General features: G+C 37.7%; 1 protein-coding gene across 4 annotated transcripts in view; it reads left to right on the top strand.

Moving 5' to 3' along the window:
• Window positions 1–18,735, top strand: part of MACROD2 (mono-ADP ribosylhydrolase 2) — a 2,066,868-nt gene that overhangs the window by 1,165,364 nt on the left and 882,769 nt on the right. The gene's annotated exons all lie outside the window — the stretch shown is intronic.

Raw genomic sequence — 18,735 nt, 5'->3', positions numbered from 1 at the left:
TCTTGGGGCATTTGAGTTGACTTTCCCAGGAAAATATTGAGGAAGGAGAGGTATTTCAGGAAAATAAAATAAATGAGAACTGCTTAGAATGTTCTCAGAGACTAAGCCCAATGGCTTAATAGGAACAAAAGGCTCATGACAGGTGCAGGTAAGAGTTATGTTAGAAATGTAAATGGAGATAGGGCATGGAAAGTCACTGGATACTCTTGTAAAGTTCAAACTGTATTTCAGAGACAATTGGAACCCCTTAATATTTGGCCAGGGTGTGTTGAAAGTGGTTGAAAAAGATGGGACAGTGAGAATAAGGAGGCTTTTACAATTATCCAGGAGAGCATTAAGAAGAGAAACCTCTAAGCTTGGGCACTGGCAGTGGAGTGGAGTAAGAGGACTAGTGCAAGAGAGATTCTGGTACAAGAAATGGTGAACTATCATAGCGATTTGATATGAGGGCAAAGGCAACAATTCTGAAGTTTCAACAATTCCAAAAGTTTCAATTAACAATTCCAAAAGTTTCAACAATTCCAAAAGTTTAACAATTCCAAAAGTTTCCAAAAGTTTAACAATTCCAAAAGTTTCAACAATTCCAAAAGTTTCAATTTGATATGAGGGCAAAGACAACAATTCCAAAGTTTCAACAATTCCAAAGTTTCAACTAAGAGCATCGTAGAAACCACTCTATTGAAATTTCAGCAACTTTTCAAGTTTGATTTATTTGGAGAGTATAATAGAGAACACATATTTTCTGAAGAAGTACTAGTCATATTTGTGTTTGGACCCTACTTTTTATAAGACCTCCTTTAGTGTCACACCTATTAATCATTTATTTATTCAAAAAATTAATGACCTCCTATTCTATGGCAGGCATAAACAGGAGAAAAATAGACATGATCCCATTTACCTTCACCCTTCCACCCATATCTTCTCCCCACTACCTGCCCCCAGTGCTTTTCGGTTTGGGTAAGGAGAAAATATCAATAGAACAAGTGACTTAACCCATTATATTCCTTGATCTGATAGTGTTTTTCAAATATGTAATTGAAATTGGGTCCATTTTTCTGGATACATAAATTATTAGTAACTAATCTGCAATAATTTCAGGAACAATTAGTCAATTATCTATGCTTAATTTGAGCAGATGATAGCTAATTCCATGTGTCCAGAACCTATCTTTGTAAATTATTTTGATTATTTTCCTTACTAGAGAGAGAGAAGTTTTGCAGGAAGTTGACATGGATCAAGGAGTGGATGACACACACATATGCATGCACATGCACACTGCTATACAATGGACAAAAATGTCATAAGGTGTAAGGAGCAGCAGAAGTTTTTATTAGATAATTCACCTTTAAATCCTGGTTTTGCCTCTTTGCCATGTGGATCTGACATGTCAGTTCACCTCTCTGAGTCTCAGTTTCTACATATATACAATGGGACTAATCTCCAGCTGGCTGTAACAAGAATTAACTTAGATAAATCTGAAAATGATTAATACAACTGAGAACATATATGCTCAGTAAAAAATGTCATTTACAGGTCTTTTGGGAATAGTACCAACTGGACCTAAATCAAATTATATAATTATAGTATGATAATTTGAGTTATATTTATATAATATGAAATTTATTAATAAATAATTATAATGTAGTAACATATAATAATGTAATATAATATAGTATAATTAATAAAATATTACCTCCTACACACTGGTTAAAAGTGTTCATGTACTATTAACTCTAGTTAAAATCTCCATGTGTTTCTTCTGATCTTAGATCAAGAGGAATCTCATGATATTCATACATACTGCCATTCTAAGTGGGCTACTAGTAAATATACAAAGAAGCTGTAATAAGCATATGGCTTAGTATAGAAGAGAAGAAAAATACAGTAAATTACAATTTTCTTTTAAAAAACACCATCTGGATGCTGGTTCAGCTGTATTATCTCACTAATTTACATTTTATTTTCTCAAGAGACAAAGGTATATTCAATGAAAGAAGAAAATCCAGTTTAGAATGCTTGTCTCTGCAACCTGTCAGCTATACTTAATTTCTACGTAGATGCAGAAATGAAGAGTTTCCTCATCAATGTGTAAACAAAGCATATAATTAATCACTCAACATTCAGAAGAATCAAAAAGTCAAAATCAAAATAAGATTCTTTATTGAATTTATCTCTCCCTGCAGTTTGTCATTTAATCCTGAATTCAGGTTGAAACAAAAGTGCTTTTTAGATGTTGATAAGATGAAAATCAATCTATTGATATAGTATTATATTAAAATGGCTTCATGGGGTTAATTAAAAACCATCTTAGAAATAAAATAGAGAAGATAAAATACAGATGACTGTTCCAACAATAGAAGGGACTAGATGTCATGAAGAGTCTTACAGCTGAAAACTACCCAGAAGCTGAATAACAACGGGCGTTTGAATGACTGGCTGTGCTTTCAGGAAAGTAAAGGAGATCCCCAGGTTTTTGTTTTTCTTTTGTATTGTTTTGTTTTTTTAAAAAAAGACTAGGAGCAGAAAGAGGAGTGGTAGGAGTGGTAAGAGCTGAGGCTCAGGATGACTTGAAGGCATTGTGAGGATTAATAGCCACAAGAGCAAATGCAAGACTAGAACTTGAAACTGGGCAAGGATACATTTGAATCTGAGATGTCTGCATAAAGTTAGACCCTAAGAAGGTTACATTCGTGGTGAAAGAGTGGTCCAGGAACAAAAACCACCTGCCAGCAAAGACAGATGTCATAAAACCTGGCTATATCCGTGACTACTACAAATGGAAAATGAAAGTAGAACTAAAACTCACAATTCTTCCTGAGAATTTGTAACTATTGACATTGCTTCTGTGGCTTTGTGGTTCAAACCCTTAGCATAGAAATAAAAATGATTTCTCTTTTGGAACTACCCTCTGGCAACTGACAGAGGCAACAGTAAATGCTGTGTGGAAGAAACATGCTTAGAAAAAATAACTCTCAATACATATTTGTGTATGCAGAAAAGTTATCTTTTAAGAGCAAGAATAAAATAGCATGATTTCAGATTAACAAAAATTGGGTAAGTTTATAATCAACAAGTTCTTCCTAATATAGCACGCATTCAGAGAGAAACACAATTGAAATAATATCAGAAAGAAGGTTTGTAATATAAGAAAGCTTGGTGATAACAAAGGAGAAATCAGTAAGTGTAAATGAACATGACTGTATAAAATAATATACATTAAACATTAAATTTGGCATTAAACAAATTAGATACAACAAATAAACAGAATACCATAGCAGGTAAGCTGAAAGGTAGATGATCTAAGTTGAAGCATTTTAAAGCCTTTATATTGTTTACAAGGAGATTAAAATAATCTGTAAAGTCTAGTAAACACTGAAATTATAAAATGAATTTTAAGTTTGAATTGAACAGAATAGGGTCACGGATATTCAGTGAATCCAAAGGAAAGACATAAGACTGGAAAAAAGAGAAAATAAAAATGTAAAGAAAAGACATATAGTTTAGCTACCTCAATTATCACAATAAGTATAAAAAGACTAATTTCCCTGGTTAAAATACAGAGATTGTCAGGAGATTAGATTATTCAGGAAAAAAACAAAACAGTAGAACTATATACTGTTTACAAGATTTATCAGAAACACTATTTAAAAAGATATTATTAGACAATCAAAGATTGATATGACTGTAAGAAGAAATGAACAAATCTATAATTTTAGTAGGAGATTTAGAAATAGCATTCTCACTAATTAAGAGGTAAATCTATTACAACAAATTAGGAGCTTTGAATAGTACAATTAACAAGCTTGTAATGTACATAAGTATAGAAACCTGATCTTCAAAACTAGAGATTAATATTTTCTAGGATTTATTGAATAGTCTTAAGAGTTGACCATATTCTAGGCCAAGGATCAGCAAATTATGGCTGACATACCTAATCCAGCTCATGGCCTGTTTGAGTATGACCCTCAAATTAAAACCTTTTTTTTTTTTTTTTTTTTTTTACATTTTTAATGGATTGTAAATTTTTTTCAAAAAGAAAATGTATGACAGAAACCACATGTGGTCCACAAAGCCTGATATATTTACTATGTGAACCTTTACAGAAAAATCTGACTCATGTTCTAGGCCGTAGAGGAAAGTCCAATATATTTCATATGTCATCATTCAATAAATATTTATCAAAACCTATTATATGCTGGACACTTCTTTAGGCACCGAGAATGATAGCACAGTGAATAAAACAGACAAAAAATCCTTCCAAGGGCACTTGCATTCTCCTGGGGGAGACAGACAAGAAGTAAAGTAAATAAATAAAATACATAGTGTGTCTGATGGTGATCAATGTTAAGAAGAAAAAAATCAGAGAAAATAACAATTGTTATTTCACAAAATTTAATACTCAAAGTATACACAGTGAGCCGTCCTTACCTGTGAGTTCCACATCTGTGGATTTAATCAACTGTGGATAGAAAATATTCTTTAAAAATAAAACAAAAAAGGAACAATAAGAAGTAATTCAAATAAAAATACAGCATAACAACTATTTAAATAGCATTTACATTGTATTAGGTATTATAAGAAATCTAGAGATGATTTAAAGTATACAGGAAGATGTGTGTACATTATTTTCTAATATGATGCCATTTTTTATAAGGGACTTCAGCATTTGTGGACTTTGGTATGGGAAGGTGGGAAGGAGAGAGGCCTTGAACCAACCCCACAAAGACAGGAACAACTGTAATTTATGGATTAAAAATCATAATAAAAATTTAAAAACACTTAGAACTGAATCATAATAAAATCAGTACATATTAAAATCCTTGAGATGCAGTTAAGGTGTATGTTTAATTTTACATGCTATATTAGAAAAAATAAAGATTGCATATTAATGAGGTATAAGGCTAATTGAAGAAGTAACAGCCTGGGTATGGTGGCTTATGCCTGTAATGCTAATACTTTGGGAGGCCAACACAGGAGGATCACTTGAGGCCAGAAGTTCAAAACCAGACTGGGCAACATAGCAAGACCTTGTCTCTACAAAAAATAATTTTAAAAAATTAGCCAGGCATGGTGGCTTGTGCCTGTAGTTTCAGTTACTTTGGAGGCTAAGGTAGGAGGATCACTTGAGCCCAAGAGTTAGAGGCTGCAGTGAACTATGGTCAGGCCACGACACTCCAGCCTGGGCAAAAGAGCAAGACTCTGTCTCTAAAAAAATAAATAAGCCACAAAAATATCAATATAAGCATAAATGAGCTAGAAGGAAGAAAGAACAAGGGGTAGAAATTACTGAAGTCATAACAAACTATAGAGAAAATTGCAGAGGCCACTATTCAACAAAAAGCTGTTTCCTTAGAAATAGCAATGAAATAAATATCTGCTGAGATTTATCAACAAATATATATATATAATAGGAATGAAAATTAAAATACAAATGAAAACAAGGGACAAAAACATCTCACATATAAAGGTAAGAACAACTTGTCACCGGCTGGGCACGGTGGCTCACGCCTGTAATCCCGGAACTTTGGGAGACGGAGACAGGTGGATCATCTGAGGTCAGGAGTTTGAGATCGGCCTGGTCAACATGGTAAAACCCCATCTCTACTAAAAATACAAAAATTAGCCAGGTGTTGTGGTGTGCAGTTGTAACCCCAGCTACTCAGGCAGCTGAGGCAGGAGAATGACTTGAACCCAGGAGGCAGAGGTAGCAGTGAGCTAAGATTGTGCCACTGCACTCTAGCCTGGGTGACAAAGCAAAACTGCATCTGGAAAAAAAAAAAAAAGAAAAGAAAAAAAAAGAACAACTAGACACAGATAAATTCGGAAACTTAGATATGATGAACAAATAGGATCCTTGGAAAAAAAATGTAATTTACCAATTGTGACTTAGAATTGTTGTATCTGGTTTTATAACCATAAAACAAATTAATTCAGTAGTACAAAAACTTTCCCCAAACAAAATGGCACCTATTATGCACAGGCAATTTCTACCAAACTTTCAAAATCATATCAGGATTATTTCATAAAATCATTCCATACATTTCCAAACTTATGTTAAGAGTCCAAGATAATCTTCATGACCAAACCCAAAAAAGGCAGTGCAACAGAATATAAGGGTTTTTTTTAACATTAAAAAATATATTAAATAATGTTACCATATTGAAAATTCAAAATAATACACCCAAACTAGAAGCAATCCAAATGTCTATCAGACAACTGGTAAACGCAATGAAAAGGAAGAAACTGTGGATGCATATTACAACATAGATGAACTTCAAGAATATTTTACACTAAGTGAAAGAAGTCAGATGCAAAAGGCTACATATTGCATGATTCTATCTATGTGAAATATTTATAAACGACATATCCAAAGCAGAATAGTAGTTTCTTGCATGCAGCTGGGAGTAGGAACAGGTATTGACTGCAAATGGACAATGAGGATCTTTCTGGGGTGATAAAATGTTCTAAAACCAGATTGGTTGCACAACCCTGTAAATTTCCTAAAAAATCACTGGATTTTACTATAATGGACTGAATGTTTGTGTTCTTCCAAAATTCATATGTTGAAACCTTAAGCCCCAATATAATGGTATTAGGAATTAAAGCCTTTGGGACATGATTAGGTTATGAGAGTGGAGGCTTCATGAGTGAGATCAATGCCCTTATAAAAGAGACCACAGAGGGCTCTCTCTTTTCTGAAATGTGAATATTCAAGAAGTTAGGCCTTCAAGAGGGCCTAGAAGAGGGCCCTCACCAGAACCCAAACAGCCTGGCATCTTAATCTCTTACTTCCAGCTTGAAGAACGTAAAAAGTAAATTTCCATTGTTTATAAGTCACCAGTTTATGCTACTTTGTTATAATAGCCCAAACGAACAGAGAGATTTATGCTTAAAATAATTTAAAGGAGACAAAGTATAAGATCATCTCATTAGAAGTGGAAAAAAAGTATACAGTACAACAATCTATGTATTTGTTTTTAGAATTTCAAACAAATTACAGATAAAAGAGAACTTCTGTAACTAGATTGAGGGTATTTATTTAGTCTTAAATATTTACTGTGGAAACATTAGAAGACTTTCCTTTAAAAATCAGAAAAAAGGCCATTCAATATTATGTTATGGGTCTTAGTCAGCAAATAATTTCAAGAAACAGAAATGAAGGTTTTAAGTATTGGAAAGGGGAAAAATACTAAAATTATTCTCTGATGAACTTATTGTCTACATAGAGAAGCAAAAATAATCTTCAGAAAAATTACTGGAATTATTGAGAAAGTTCATCAGAGTTTCTGGGTTAAAACACAAAAAATATATTGAGTTTCTATACATTACCAAAAAAAGTATAAACAGTCTTTTAAAGATATAAGAAGTATGTAAAAGTGAAGTAAACGTTATACCACTCCTGAATATAACCGAAGTATTATATATCTCAGGCAACTGCTTCTCTTCATAGTGCTCTTTTAATCATACTAGCTTTATCTGTGTTTGTGAAAACTCATAACCCCTACTTAGCATTAGTTGGTAAATGTTGAAATTTAAGATGACCTTGTTTCCTGCAAAGCAATGTTAACTGGAATGCCCTGGTTCCAGAACATTGTATTCTTCTTCCTCCTTGCTCTATTCGGTCATACATCCCAGAAGAGATCAGCAAAAAATTAGGAAGTTAGAGGTTTACATTTATCTTTAAAACCTTCTCAAAAAAAATATGCCTTTCACAATTGCTCTTCAGAGGCCTCCCCTGCTCTCATTATCTACTATAATTACATTATACTTTCTGAAATTCTATATCAAAGGTCAGAGCAGACCCTTTAGGCATGAAATGATTCCCAGCTCTTCACGGACTAGAAGTTCAAAGTGCGAAAAACATAATTTATTCAGTTTCTCCCCATGGCTCCATCCACCCGGGTTTTTTCATACAAACACACCAGTTCTGAGAACCTGATGCTCTTTAAACCATCAGTAGAGATATTGAAGTAAATGAGTCTACCAGGAACAGAATTTCACATTCAGAAATATTAGATGATATTCTTCTTGAGAGCAGGACATCTTTTTACCTTCGCAGAGACCACAAAATCTGGAAAAGTAAGCACTGGCAGAATGTATGTGGAATATGTAAAATTAGATATAAAGTATACAAGGTCTTTCCTCTGTCCCCACCCCTCTCAATCATAAAACAAAGTAAAAGTAGAAATAATAAATAGCATAACTAGGTAAACTGGCATTTTAAATACATAATTCTTATAAAAAAGCCAGCATGACCATGGGGTGTGTAAGAGTGGTGTTTATGCTACTAGCAAAACTCCTCGCTCAAGGTCTGGAGGGACTAAACAATAATACTTCACGTCAGCATGATGGGTGGAGCGATCACTGGGCTAGAGATCAAGAGATTCTGGGCAGTTCTGACTTTGGAGATGGCACGGACTATTTATCTGCCACCTTAGGTAAGTCACTTACTTTCCCTGGGCCTCTTGATTTTAATACATATAAATTGAGGGCATTCTAGGATCCTAGGATCCTATGCCAAGGATGAATGCATTTTCTGTGCTGCCAAAAGTTTGCCGACATGGTCAGCTGAAGGCCTCTTCCCCTCTCCACATTGTGGGATGTGTGTGTGTGTGTGTGTGTGTGTGTGTGTTGATATGAATTATTTCCATCTTTTAAAAACTCAGGAAGATGGAATTGAAAGCAGGGACTCGAACAGGTATTTGTACACCAGTGATCATGGCAGCATTATTCACAAAGGCCAAAAGGTGGAAACAGCTGCCATGTCCATTGGGAGATGAATGGATAAACAAAATGTGGTGGATACAGTCAATGAAATATTACCTAGCTATAAAAAGAATGAGCCAGTTGTGATAGTGGGTGCCTGTAGTCCCAGATACTTGGGAGGCAGAGGTGGGAGGATTGCTTGAGCTTGGGAATTTGAGACCAGCCTAGGCAACATAGCAAGACTCCATCTCTTGGGAAAAAAAAAAAAAAAAAAGGAATGAAATTCTGATACATGCTACAACATGAATGAACCTCGAACACATCATGTTTTGTGAAATAAACCAAATCCAGAAGGACAAATATATGATTCTACTGCTATGAGATACCTAGGGTAGTCATATTAATAGAGGTAGAAGGTAGAACGGTGGTTTAAAAAGCCTGGAGAGACAGAATAATGGGAAGTTATTATTTATGGGTATGAGTTCAATTTGGGAAGATGAAAAAGTTTTGGAGATAGATAGTGATGATTGTTGTACAATAATGGTGATATACTTAATGCCACTAAACTGTATACCTAAAATTGGTTAAAAGGGTGCATTTTATATTATGTATATTTCACCACAATTAAAAAAGAAGCTCAGAAAGATAGAACAAAAGTAGCTTGTGTTTGTATTTCATGCTAAGAATGCATTCTATTTCTCTTTTCCCAGCTTCCTTAAGAATAAAGTTCTTCAGCATGATATCGGATGGAGGGGAAGCGGAGTGGGGGACTATTTCTTGAGCTACTCAAGTGAACGGAAGGGAATACTTTTCAGTAAGCTGAAAATAAGCTGGAGATTTTCAGCTTTTGTTGTCTTTTTGGCCTCTGGAATGCTAAAGTTCATTAACAGAGCCACGTTCTTGGCTAAGGGGCCACCATTTTTCTTGAAGGAAGTCCCTGTACCAGCCCCTATCAGGGTACAAGACATTTACTCACAATAATTAAAAGAATTAGCGCACCTCTGAGATGATCCAGTTATTGTAGAGGGATTTAAGCAAGGAAATTGTCTAGTTTTCTCTAAGAAGAAAAAAATCAAGTTGTCTTTATTTAATGACCACTTAGTCATATGTCATGTTCAAGTATATTTGTCTTTTTATTCCTATGTACTTTTCGCAAAATTACGAGACGCTTTATTGATGATAGGCACAAATGACCTGAAAGCTTTTTTTTTTTTTTCCTTTATCAGATGTGGGCACTTCCCTCTGAGACAATTCTGATCTTTTAATGAAGATGAATATATCAATGAACTTTGCTATTTATTGATGGCTTTCCTATTTTCTATGTTGGTTTTGCTGTCACTGTATTTTGCTTAGGTTAGTTATATCCATCAACATCATGATCTTCTTTGTTGGAATACTGGGATTAAGATCAATCTACCTGTCTCTTAGTTTTATGCTTCTGCTGCCCAAAGAAAGCAACATGCAGAACATAGCCATGCTGCCTTACAAGCCAGATGGTAATAAGAAGTAGTTAATGGAACTGGAAGTACAGTTAAAATTTATTCTTGTAATTTATTCAAAACTCAACAACTCTTTAGGTTAGCTTGCTAATTTGTAAACTATCTAGTTTTTCTTAAATTCCTAAATTGAAGATAAAGCTGAGTTCTTTTTTAAGGATAATAGAGCATGTATTGTTCAGTGTTCAACTTAGGAAGCTAAACCATATAAGTATTATGCAATAAGGGACTCACTAGGGGCCTAAGAAGTCATACAATATTTGGAGAACATGGAGAAGTAAAGATCAAAGCATAGCATAGGGAGATAAGAGAAAAGTCACTACCTAGCCTTCTGAAGCACTGAAGCCTACAAGGACAAATGTGACGTCAGGTAGGACCAGCTTCTGGAGAGAAACTGCAGAGGGAACTGTCATGTCTGTGTCCAATGGTGGGTCTGGTGGGCCTAGTAGTCAGCAGCCCTAGAGGTCTGGAAGGAGAGCTGGCTATGCATAGGGAGAGTTAGGACATGCTGGCTCCTCTCCATCTCTGACCAGGACCATGACCACTTGAAGACAGCAAGGGCGGCTACACCAATTCACCTTCAGAGCTCCCACAGACTCATACTCTGGCCAACTCAAACCAGAGCCATTTGAGTTGGGGGACTCTGGGAAATGCAATTCCCGCATAACCATGTGATATAGTACAAGCCCCAAAGAACAATGTTTTCAGTTGTCACAGGGAAGAAACTTTAGGGTTAGCAAAGGCTTTTCAGCTTCCCCAGAGAAAAGCTGCTGAAGAGTTGGAAACACCAAGTGTTCCAGCATTAACATGGTGCTGAACACCTAGACACCAACCCACTGCTGGCTGCCCAGCTTACAGAGAAATTGGCAGGGCTGTTGAGCACTTTGGCCTGGGTGGAAAGTTTTACTCAGTATGGCAGGGTGGTTGCTGTCACCTAAGACCATGGGAAATTTCAGAGACCCTAAGCTGGAGTCAAGCAGGACCCTGAGATGACAGCCAGAGAGAGGAGAGCCAAGCAAAATCGCGCTGGGGGACCTAGGGTGGAGGAGGATCCTAAGAATATTCTTCCAAAATCTCTTAAGTTGGAGGTTTGTGTTTACAGGCAGTACTTAGACTCTGGCCTATTTCATCGTCATGGTCTCTGTTGCCTCTTCCTCCATCACTCTCCCTCCATCTCCCCCTCTATTACTCCTCCATCACTTCCTTTATCTCTCTCCTTTTGTCTTTCCCTCCATCTCTCCTCCTCCACCACTATCTCTCTAGTTCCCTATCCAAATTTGCCCCTCCATCTCCTCCCCTCCATCCTTCCCCCACCTTTCTCCTTCCGTCTCTCTTTCTCCATTTCTCACCTTCCATCTCTCCTTCACCATCACTCTCCTTCTTTCCCCCATCACTCTCCTTATCACCCCCCAAACCCCGTAGTCACTTTTACATAGTAACAAGATTCAATAAGCTCTTTGTAGTATTAGAATCTTCACAAGTTGCTTCCTGATCTTCAAAAACTTAACTTCTACTTTCCTTAGCCCTTACATCGTACCATCCCACTCAATCTCTCTTCTCTCTCTCTCCCCTCTCTTTCTCTCAATTGTTTATACTTCAGATCTCAGCTAAAGTCACCTCTTCAAAGAGACTTTCTTTGAAAACACTTTAAATGAAATATGTTCTCCTCCTTCTATCCCATTATTCTGTATCACTGCATTTTGTTCTGAAGTCCTTCTTGACATTCCCACAACTTAAATGATGCAGTTGTATTTTCATGGCTCGTTGGTCCCACACACTGTACTCTAAATTCCCTGAGGACTGGGCCATGTCCCTTTATCAGCAATATCTACCCAGCAGCTAGCCTAATACCTGGCACATGGAAGGTGCTTACTAAATTCTTCCTGAATAAATAAATAAGTAAATGAATAAAAAATGAATGAATAAATGAATACAATCAAATTTTAGAGTTTTCCAGAAGGGAGATATTGAATAAGCATATTCGAATTTTTTTTTTTCTTAGAAGGCCTAAGCTCAAGATGGCTTCCCATTTTGATTTTTGAGATCAATCATAGGAGTCAGAGAAGCATTCATAAGACAGTGAGAAGCTTTTAAGATTCTGTCATAGTTACGAGGGATCCCAAAATGTGTACAACAGTGGAGGAAGAGGAAAGGAGGAAGATGCAAAAAGGAAAAATCTACAAATCTTGTAGTCTTGGGGACTTCAGTGGAACAAAAATGGAGGTTGATATAAGTCAGTTAAAGAAGGCCAAAAATCTGGAGACAGGACAAAACAAATTGGGGAAGGAATATTGAGATTTACCAAGAGAAATTCCACTTGCCTTTATAAAACGGGTAAATATTTCTTTCCTTCTTTTTTATTTTAGAGAGAGGGTCTGAATGTGCTGTTGTGCGGTCGCAGCTTATTGCAGCCTTGAACTCCTGGGCTGGAGCCATCCTCCTGCCTCATGAGACTTCCTGAGTGGCTGGGACTATTGGCGCCTGCCACAATATTTGGCTACTGTTTTTTTGTCTTTTGTTTTTTTAATTTTGTTGAGACAGAATCTCACTATATTTCTCTGGCTGGTCTTGAACTCCTAGGCTCAAGCCATTCTATAGACTTGGCCTTCCCAAGTTCTTAGATTAGAGACATGAACCCCTCACTTGGCAAAACTTGTAAATCTTTATGGAGTGCCTCTCTTGAAAAAGATCTGAACATTGACTAGTCAAGTGTAGATTAATAATTACCAGCAATTTATTAGCAACCTTCCAGTAGAGCCATACTAAAATGAAAATACAATTAATTGGGGAAGCATTTCTGTGTATATGGCTTGCTGAAAATTTACTATTTTTACTAATCCATAAGAGAAAATGCTTGAAAGGTTTCATGCATGTTATGAATAAGTTTGCCCCCATATTTCAAGTGACATAAAAAGCATTCAAAATGAACAGAAACTTAAAAGAATCTTAATTAAAAATATAATATGAGCATATATAAACTTTGTGTGTGTGTGTCTGTGTGTGGGGGGGTGGTCTGTGTGTTAAACTTTTTTATCTTACTTTTTGAGGGACTCAAATATTTTGCAAATTTTAAATACTTAATAATAAATCATGAAAATTAATTTAACCCTAGACTCAAAGAAATTATCCATTACTGTGCAACTTTAATTTAACTCACATATAATTCATTTTGCACATTTTTTTCTAAATAGTTGCAGGTTTGGATTATGATTTCTTGAAAATGCTTCCTTTGGCCGGGCGCGGTGGCTCAAGCCTGTAATCCCAGCACTTTGGGAGGCCGAGACGGGCGGATCACGAGGTCAGGAGATCGAGACCATCCTGGCTAACACGGTGAAACCCCGCCTCTACTAAAAAAAAAATACAAAAAACTAGCCGGGCGCGGTGGCGGGCGCCTGTAGTCCCAACTACTCGGGAGGCTGAGGCAGGAGAATGGCGTGAACCTGGGAGGCAGAGCTTGCAGTGAGCTGAGATCCGGCCACTGCACTCCAGCCTGGGCGGCAGAGCGAGACTCCGTCTCAAAAAAAAAAAAGAAGATGCTTCCTTTGATATTTGCTCAGATGAGAAAGTGAGAACTCACTCACTGCATGTTTGCTAAACAGACCTATGCAGTTAAAGAGAAGCTGTCCAAAAAGATTCTCTATTTCAATCCAATGGAGCATATTCACTATCAGATCAAAGTGATAGGAGTTTTTTTGTTTTTTTGTTTTGTTTTGTTTTGTTTTTTTATCTTCTCCTAATTGGGGGTAGGCGATTTCCTTACTCACTTTGGCAAATCGAAGGAATCTCTTACTGTAGAGAAAGAGGCTGTGATCCCTAAATGTCAATGCAAAAACCTTCATCACATTACTCTTGTCCCATGTAGCATAGAGAATCCATTCCATTAAGGTGAATTCTGGAAGCTGGCTGAATTTCAATCTGTGTTTTAATTCAGTTTTTTTTTTTTTGGCAGACAGTTTTAAAGGGAAGTCAAAGGTTATAACTTGATAATTGGGTATAAATACAGTCATTTCAGTGGGCCTCAGCTTCAGTCATGCAGAATCAATTTTTAGCGTGGTGATACCACGTTTGCATATTTTTAATTGAAGCACTCATAAGGAGTCCTACTATAATCTAAGTATTACTCTATTATTACCCCTCATGAACTCAAAAAGTATAGGTTAATGGTATACAATGAAATATTGCATTGTTGACTTAATCTTTCTTACCTACATGTCTCCTGAAGCACAGACTTCAGGATAAAAAGTTTTGTTCATTGGTTTAAAAAGCATCTGTATTCTCTAAGCTACTAATCAGTAATAGAAGTTTATTTTATAAGTCTAATTCTGAGTGCAGCATAATTTACCACTGAAAACTTACTTCATTGCTGAAACACAAACATATACACCCAGGTCTTTTAAATCATGATTTTCCTAATTCTTGCTGTGCATTTAAATGGTAATTTTAGACTATGTAGATTATTACATAAGTGATAAATCTTTATCATTTTTATGCTCAAGCACAATGTCTTGTCTTAATATAAAATCTTTAAATATATGGTTTCTTCATATCTGTTCTGCTTTCTTCTATTTGTAGCAAAATGTTACTTGTGGCTTTTATTATTTAGAAGAAGAATTTTAAATTGATTAAGATAATAACCCAGCATATATTTTAAAGTAAAATATATGAGCATAAAAGATACACATTGCAAACTTTTACAATGAATATAGAAATCATGGATAGTCATTTTACCACCCAGGTTTCTTGTATAATTACACTACTTAAAATGTTTAATTGCTGAATGCTAATGGTAGACTTGGTCATATTGACTTAGCTGCTGGAAAATTCATGAAACATAAGATAACTTTGTGCCTGCCATTTGGGGGATGAACTAGAAATTTCAGAGAGAGAATTCAAGCAAAGATATATTACAATAATTTATGATAGAGTTTTCATTTTTAGTTTTTTATACTGATGGCAGTGGCGGCCCATCTGGAGGAGCCACTGCAAAGACACTGGCTGCAATGGCTAGGTGCAACCATGGCTGTGTGCTCCGTGGAGCCAGTGAGGGCCAGGAATAGGCGGAAGCCCCAGCTCCTACCAAGCTGACGGGGCAGAAGCCCGGTGCTCCTGGGTGCAACAGCAGCTGCCCGGCTGTGGCTCCAGACCTGGGAATCTCTGTGTTTTCAGGGGCCTGGAGCTCAATGGAGCTCCTCTCCACCTTGCTCATCCCCCAATTATCCGTCTATCTCATTCTTTCTGGATGTGGGACAAGAACTCAGGACCCGCCGAATGGCTGTAACCCAAGCAGAACTGTAACACAGACAGGGATGAAATATGCTTCCCATCCTTCCACGTTGCAGGCAATGAGAAGGAGAGAAGAGCTGTAGCCCTTCAGGGAGTCCAGACCTAGGGGATGCCCTAGCCAGAGCTGTGACGCCCTCTTTGGGGCTCTGTGGTTCCTGGCATCTCCAGGGTTCCAGATGCCACTGCATTCCCCTCATCTAGACATGGGTACCCACAGCAGAAGCTGTGTGCAGTACATCTGGTCCAACTACAGCCTTGAATGGAGCTGGCACCTGTGCCAGTGTCTGGAGCTGCCCACCCCACCGCAGCAGCCAGCATGCCTGGCTGTGCACAGTGACTGGACCCTGCACTCACTTGCCCACACACCTCTTGCTGCTCTGTGCCTGGCTCACCTTTGGCAGGTGTGGGATCCAGGACAGCAGTGTGAGCTGAGTGCAGCCTCCTAGGCCGAGTGGGTGGAATGAGTCCAGTGGGCGTGAACAATACTCAGGCAGAAGGCACTGCTGGCCACAGAGGTTTCTGGCTGGCAAAGAGACACTCCATAGATCCCATGACAATACTATTTGAATGGTGAGGAAACACCAGATCGTTCTAGAAGATTGAATACACACTGGTCCAAACAGATTTCTTGCCTTCCTCCCTGCCTGGTGGGGTGGAGTGGAAAGGGGAAGGTGAAGATTGTCATTGTGTATGCATTTGTGTTAAACCTCTGTAGCCTGACTTTCCAAATTGAAAAATACAACTCTGCCAGTCTGTGTTCACACATGTCAGAACTGCTGCTGAAAATTCCTCTTTAACTCATTCATTGCCATTTCATCTGAATTTATTTTCAATGGTATCCTGACAGGAACTTTAAGACTGGACTCTGCATTGTTTCTGTCTTCCCAGTCATCTGCCTCATTCTATGGTGAGAGTTTCACTAATGAATGTGACATTTGCTGGTGAATAAGTAAATAAATGCACCTGTACAATTTACTTCCTTTTCTGGAAAGACAGAAAGAACAGAATACTAGCACAAGAAAACTTTTTCTTCCCTCCTCTTGCTTGGTTTTACTTCAGCTCAGTTATTTTTGACAAAGAAAATGAAAATTTAAATTTCCATTGAATAAATTGCTGTCATGGCTATTATTTAAGAATATAGAAATTAAACCTGCAATTGGGTCTTGTGTTATTTGCTTACCCTAGAAGCACATTATATCCTGGTATAATGAGAAAATGGCATGTATTTTTTTTTTTTTTTTCTGTAGTGAACCATAACTGAAAGCAGGAAGCATTGGTTTACACTTTGCATCAGAGTTGTGGGATTTCTATATGGGCGTAGTAGTCAGAATCCATTCTAACTGTGAATGCCAGAAACTTAATTCCATTAAGTGTAAGAAAAATAGGAGAGTGAATGTACTGCCTCATGTAACTTAAAAGCCCAAGCAGTGATTGTGGCTTCAGGTAAGGCTTCATCCAGGCATAAAATGATTGTCATCAGTTCTCCAGTTCTTTCTCTCCTTCCTTCTCTTGATATTGTATTCCTTTATAGGGACTGCCTCATGCAGATACTCCTCAGCTGGCTGGGAAGATGCCTCCAGCACTCCACTCTAAAGTAACCTTAGTAATGGCTGCTGCTTAGTAAGTGCTTCTTATGGGCATCCTTCTTCAAACTTTAATGATTGTGAAGTATTTACTTAATCCTCACAGTTATTCTATGTGGTTATGACACTTGTCTAAAGTCACAAAATTATAAAGAATGGAAGTGGATTTGCCTAGCTAGTTTGGCTCCAGCACCTATGCATGCATATAACCCTTGCTCTAAGTTGTTACTCTAGAGCTTGAGATCTACAGAGGAGAAAGATGCCTTCTCTCTTCTAACCTCCGTATCAATCCTGAAAATGGGATCTGATGTCTCTGCATGAGTCCTTGCTCAACCTGCACCAATCTCTGTGTCCTGCACCTCCTCCCATCGGCATGATATTCATCCACAACAGCGGAGGAGGGGCAGGTTCAGAAGGGAAAATGTGCATGGCAGAAATGTTACAAATGACCACTACAGCAGGCCAGGCTGCCAATTTGCCAGAAAGTTCCCTGGTATTGCAGTGTTCCATATGGAAAGCAGCCCATCTGGGTAAGCATGCTTTTCCATGGCTCTCTATGCTTTGTGGTAATGGGTAGTGACCACAGTGTAGCAGGGGCAAATTGAACAGCTGAAGAAGAGGATGGAAGAGAAGATAGGACTATGAGGAAGCATAAGGGAGGACTGAGCAAGATGGAGGCAGACATGGCGTGGTTACCTGAGTAAATACTATGTAGCTGCTAAAATTCTTAGATAAGCCCAAGGTTACTGAGCTAATCAGAATTTCACACAAAAATCCAGAATGGTGATTAGTTACCTTTGGTGAGAGTATTGACTGGTAGGTGGCATGAAGAGGCTCTCTGGAAATATTTTGTATCTTGCCTTGCCTAGGGTGGTTACCTCCAGTAAATATATCAGAAGATATCAAATGGTACTTAAAATTTGTGCACTTTACCTCATGCTTGTGCTAGCTTATTTTTATTGACAAATATGAAACAATTCTACCTGTGCAGAGACAAGCCAGATTGTTTAGTAAATTACCATCCAGATTTCCTGGATTGCCTAGTAACAAGCTACTTGGAATCAAAGCCCCCTCCCCCCTACCCTCCACCCCCTCCATCTCCTGGAGGAGTGTCTGCACCTGAACCCAAGTTTCACAAATTGCCAGATGCTAGCAGCTAACACTCCCAGACATCAGCCCTAAAAAGGTGGCATCTGGGTGCAGACTGTTTTGCACTCACCCCCAGACTGTTTTTGCCCTGCTTACAAGACAGCTCTCTTCTCATTCTAAATAAAGGAAAGTGGCCCCTCTCCAAGAACAGTCTACAGTGCATCCAACTGGCCCAGTCCCAAGGATACCAGTCCACAGGATGCTGAGAGCACAGGGACTCTGAGTACTCTTTTCCCCTCCTACCTATGACTTACAGCATGCTACAAGTGATGCTATTAATGTGTTTTTGGCACTGACAAGGTCATTCTTACTAATCAACACCTAGGCCTTCTTGCATTTTCATATTATTGGACAATTTAATGATTCCCAAATTGCATCTGTGCATTAGTGTGTTAGGACTGCCATGACAAAATACCACAGACCAGATGGCTTAAACAATAGGAATTTATTTTCTTACAGTTCTGTAGTCTAGAAGTCCAAGATGAAAGTGTTGGCAGGTTTGGCTTCCTGTCCTTGGC

This window comes from Macaca mulatta, chromosome 10 (assembly GCF_049350105.2).
Source record: "Macaca mulatta isolate MMU2019108-1 chromosome 10, T2T-MMU8v2.0, whole genome shotgun sequence".
Classification (NCBI taxonomy): Eukaryota; Metazoa; Chordata; class Mammalia; order Primates; family Cercopithecidae; genus Macaca; species Macaca mulatta.
The sequence above is the reverse complement of the archived record's forward strand: the minus strand, read 5'-3'. Positions and strand labels throughout refer to the sequence as shown.